The 5,411-nt window shown below is 41.7% G+C and overlaps 1 long non-coding RNA gene across 1 annotated transcript; it reads left to right on the top strand.

Annotated features, from left to right (window-relative positions):
• The first annotated feature begins 916 nt into the window (after window positions 1-916).
• Window positions 917-4,079, top strand: LOC142825320 (uncharacterized). Its single transcript, XR_012899751.1, has 2 exons — window positions 917-1,014; window positions 3,937-4,079. It is a non-coding gene; the product is annotated as an uncharacterized LOC142825320 (long non-coding RNA).
• The last annotated feature ends 1,332 nt before the right edge of the window (window positions 4,080-5,411 follow it).

Here is a 5,411-nt window from a genome sequence, read left to right as displayed (position 1 = left end):
AACAGGGAGGAGATGGTTGTGAACCTGTAGGTAGAGGCCTATTTGGGAGAAAGTGATTATGAATAAGGCTGTGAATCATTCATGGAGGTCACAGAAATCATGAAACAAAAAACAGGACTATGTAGCACTTTAAAGACTAACAAGATGGTTTATTAGGTGATGAGCTTCCGTGGGCCAGACCCACTTCCTCAGATCAAATAGTGGAAGAAAATTGACACAACCATATATACCAAAGGATACCATCAAAAAAATGAACACATATGAAAAGGACAAATCAAATTTCATGTGTTCATTTTTTTGATTGTATCCTTTGGTATATACGGTTGTGCCAATTTTCTTCCACTATTTGATCTGAGGAAGTGGGTCTGGCCCACGAAAGCTCATCACCTAATAAACCATCTTGTTAGTCTTTAAAGTTCTACATAGTCCTGTTTTTTTTTCAGCTACACGAGACTAACACGGCTACATTTCTATCACAGAAATCATGGATTCTGTGACTTTCTGGGACCTTTGTGACTTCCACAGTAGTTGGCGTGGTACATCTCAGGGCATCCCTGGGGCCAGATGCTGTGCTGGAGCATTGGTTGGAGAGCAGTCAGGGTACCCTGGGCAGTTCACCCACCTGGAGTGGAAGTAGTAGTGGCACCCTAGCCTGCTCTCAGAGCAGTGGAGTCTGCTGGAGTGCTGCCTTTCCCCAGCACCTAAAATTTATTTAGGGCAATTTTTAGTAAAAGTCATAGACAGGTGACAGGTCATCTTAACCATAGTTCTCTCCAGCAAAGTGACAGAGTCCCTGTGTGCCTACCTGGTCATCAACAGTTTATGGAATTTGCTTAGGTCACAAGGATGTCACAATAGTGCTTGTGTAAGTTTAACTGGAAGTTCTGGTTGACAGACTGAGAGGCCATCTATCTCTCAGTACTGGAGCTAGTTGGAGAAAGGATTGAGAGAAGGTGTTGAGGAAAGACTAAACCATGAATACATTTGTGAGTGAACAGGAGGTAATTGATAGAGGTAAGGGTCACTATTGTATTTTTTATATCCAACCTATATCCACACATACACATTCAAGAGCATGGGTGCATAGAAACGTGTAATATTCTCCATTTCTATGACCAGATCATTAGCTGCTGTAAATCCAGTGAGCCTCTACTGACTTCCCTTTTAATTGACTTGAGTTGAAGGACTGGCCTACAGCCTCTGAACCTGGAAACTTTCCTGACAACCTGTGTCACTATTGGATCTTATGGGGAAGGTCTTCTTTCCTTTCTCCAGTTGTTTTATGTTGTTAATATGGGTCCTTATTTTATGACTTCTGCATCCTTGGAGCCAAAATCCAGTGGTGCAAAGCATCAGAGATGGGAGAAATTAGAAGAGAAAACACAGAAGGACTTCTCTTCTAGCTGACTGTGTCTAGACTACAAAGTTCTATCACTTTTCTTTTGAAAGAGGCTTTTCTGACAGTTGGCCCGTCTACACTGGGCCAAATGTCAGAAAAAAAAGCCTCTTTCAGAACATCCCTTCTTCCTCGTAGAACGAGGTTTACTGAGATGCTGAAAAAACATGTCTGCTTTTCCAATATTTTTTTGGAAAAGCAGACGCATTCCTTGGACGTGGCAGAGCTTTTCTGGGATATCTCTGGTATCCTGGAAAAACTCTGCAGTCTAGATGTACCTGCTGTCTACTTAAGATATTAAGTGGCTAGCTAGCATATTAAATGGAGGATAACAAAGCGTTTCTTAGCAACACTAGTGCTCTTAATCCTTCACCATTACTATTGCAACTCTATGGGCAATGTAAGTTACAGTTCTGATTCCATCTGCATCTGGGTGTTGGAATCGAAGGGTAAGGATGGGTAATCGCCTAATCTTGAGCAATCTTTCATGGGAAGGGTAAATTCTGATCAATTCCTCCTCCATGCCTTGGAATGCTGTTACAATGGAGACAGATAAATATGGCATTTCAGATTTCTTGTTAAATATTAAATCTCCAGGAGAATTTCTGCTGAGAGACACATGGGAGATAAAATCCTGATTTTATTAATACATCAACTATTTCACAGTTTCATTGAGTTTAAGGCTGGTAGGTCATTAGATCATGTACTTTAATCTTCTGTATGTCACAAAACCATTACGTTTCACCTAGCAACCCTATGCTGAAACCAAAACTTGTCTTGGACTAAAAATTGTCACTCTTGAAGGGTATGTCAACACAGCAGTGTTAATTTGGAATAACTGATGTTATTGCAAAATAACATAGTCCGCATCTACACAGCAAGCCATTATTTCAACATAATGTCAAATAATGTCAAGCTGGAGGACTTCTTTCTCCGACTCCTATAACCCACATTTTATGGGGAGTAAGGGAAGTAGGAGGAAGAGTGCTCTTTCCCCGACTTCCTGCTGTGTAGACAGCGCCAAAAGCCAAAATAAACTATTTCAACTTAAGCTGCACAATTGAGAGCTCAAGTTGTGTAGCTTATTTCTGCTTTAGCCCTGCTGTGTAGATGTGCCCAAGGCCTAGGAGACCAAGATGCTGTGTGCTGCAGACAGAGGATAGGAGAAACTGAAATGCTACCAATGCCTGAGGCCTTTGCAATGGTAGAGAAATGATTAGGTCAGAAATGCCCTGATGATCCTGGTGGTTGATCAGTGCCCCATACTCCCGAAGAAGATAAATTCCCAACCTCCCAAACAATAATCCCTGCTAGTCTGACCCAGGGAAAATTCCTCCCCACCCTCAAATCTGGAGATCAATTGCATCCTGACCAATGTTCTCTCCAATTCTACGTGTAGAATACATTTTATGTGCATTGAGGCATGTACGGATGTGTACAACCATTAGAAACACATGTCTGCCACCCAAGTGCTCAGTTTACGGGTAACACTGATCCTGGCTATGTGAGCAAGACTTACCAAGACTTAATCTCTGAGGCTTCACATAAAGGTATGGGGCAATCACCCTACCCATGGAAAACACCTAGCTAGATAATTTCATGGAGGTTAGGTCCATAAAAGGCTATTAGCCAGGGGATAAAATGGTGTCCTTGGCCTGTGTTTGTCAGAGGCTGGAGAGGGATGGCAGGAGATAAATCGCTTGATTGTTGTCTTCTGTCCACCCTCTCTGGGGCACCTGGTGCTGGCCACTGTCGGCAGACAGGATACTGGGCTAGATGGACCTTTGGTCTGACCCAGTACGGCCGTTCTTATGTTCTTATGTTGTGCATTGGGGGAAAATCTTTTAGGGTCTCTAGAGGCAACTGGACAAATACCTATTCCATGTGTCTTCTCTGCAAGTATTTAAATTACCATAAAATAAAACTGAAGCCTTTTTTCAAAACAGAGTGCATAAAGTTTGACTTCTAAATTCATACAGTGGGGTCTTTAAAAAGTGGCTTGATTTTCAAGAGATACTGAACCCCTAGAAGTTCTTTGCACCATCCATAGGTAATTCTGGGTGCTCAGCACTTTTGGAAATGACACCCTGACTAAGCAAAACACTTCAGCATGTGTTTAACTTTAGATTTATTTGTTGGCATTGAGTTAGGCATGTGATTAATTTGTTGAATCAGGATGTAGGCGTGTTAATATGGATTTAGGAGTTTTAGTTTAGGCACCCAGTTTTAAAAATCTTGGCTCTAAATTATTCTGTGTGCTATCAAAATGCCTAAATTAATAGTAAAGGTGGAAAAGATTATTTTATGTGGGGATCTTATTTAAAAGGAGCAGCTTTTCCTTATTATAATCCGTCCCCCCACAATAGCTCTGCAAACAGACATGGTCACCATGAGGGAAGAAAAGGATTTGCATGATTCCCAGGTCCACTTATCACCATGTCTGGTCTCCTACAGAGTCTTTACTAGATAGTGAATTAAAGACACAAGCCCTGAATCCCAACATCAATGATAACCAGCAGAATCCTTTCCTTTAATTTCAGCTGTTTACAGCGAGGTTGTTTTCCTCCTGGACCATATGGACGATCAAGATAAGGCCTCTATTGCCCTTCAGATTGTCAAGATAGCTGAGACCAAACTGGCTGTCGTTGTGACTGTTCTGCTAGAAAAGCTTCAGCAGGATGAGGTAGGGCAGTTTCATCAAATCACATCTGTTTTCCATGTTTCCACTCCAAATTCTGTTTGACTTCATGGAAGTAATTCAATACAGAACTTGGCTCAGCCCACCTTCAGTGTAAGCAGTATTTACCCTTCTGTCTTCATGCAAAACTCATCATGCAAAATTCTGTTACAGATCAGGATGATATAATAAAGAGACACTCAGAGGAGCACTGTCCTTTTGTACACACTGGAGTACATGGGCTGTAGATTATAAAAGTGCACTGTAGGGGTATCTATAATCTCTTATAGCAGTATTTTGTCCTCCTTTAGCATCTTCATCCAAAAACCTCAAAGCACTTACCTACTTACGCATGAATTAGGTTTTACAGCACCTTTGGGAGAGTGATAAACATCCCCATTTACTGATGGGCTGTGTCATGGGGAATTAAATAACTTGCTCAACACCACATAGTGAGTTAGTAGAAGAATGGGGAATAAAACCCATGTGAACTGACTCTCTGCTCTAAACCCAAGACAACACTTCTTAATTATAATGACATATGATTGGGATATAGCTCTGAAGGGTTCTTAAATAATCCAAACCCCTTTTTCTTTTATTAATACTCGCATCCAGCAAAGTCCATTTCTCTATTAAGGGTCAACACAGAAGGCATTTTAGTTTCAAGTACCAGGAAGCCAAGACAAGCAGTTCATTTCTGGCTCGCTTGAATAGTGTGGGGCTCTTGTATTCATAAGTTATCAATTATGATTTTCAATTAAAAATCCTCCTTACATTTAAAAATGAATGGAAAGAGGCAGAGCCTCTCCCCACTAGAGCAGTAATAATAGCAGTTTGCAGCAGCATCCTTTAAAAGCACAACCACTGGAATGTGTAGCCAACCATTGGCTTTGAACATTCCAAAGTGCTTTATGACCTTAGCAGGCAGTTCACACCTTCAGCTGCCTGAATTCAGAGTTATAGACTCACAGGAGACAGATGTGAAAGGCTTGTTGGATCATCCAATTTCCCAGCAGTGCCTTTTTCATTTTTTTGGGCCAAACCAATTTTAAAAGCTCCTAGTGACTGGGTTTCCACCACTTTCCAATGAAGACGATGTAATAACCTGATAGATGTCTTATAGCTGGGGCATTTTTCCTGATGTTAAAGTCTAAATTTTAGGTCTCTGATACTGCCCCCTGCTGTGCAATGTACGTGCTGCAGGGTAAGAAACACTGACTCCTAAGCATCCTCACTCCACAGTGCATGCTATGCAGCAAGGAGGTGGTGGCTGGCTGGAGTAGGCAGTCACGGTTGTGCTGACTCTGTGGAGGAGAGCTGACCTGATCTGAGCCCAGG

This window comes from Pelodiscus sinensis, unplaced genomic scaffold, assembly GCF_049634645.1.
Source record: "Pelodiscus sinensis isolate JC-2024 unplaced genomic scaffold, ASM4963464v1 ctg50, whole genome shotgun sequence".
In the NCBI taxonomy this organism is placed as follows: domain Eukaryota; kingdom Metazoa; phylum Chordata; order Testudines; family Trionychidae; genus Pelodiscus; species Pelodiscus sinensis.
This window is presented reverse-complemented; position numbering and strand designations above follow the sequence as displayed.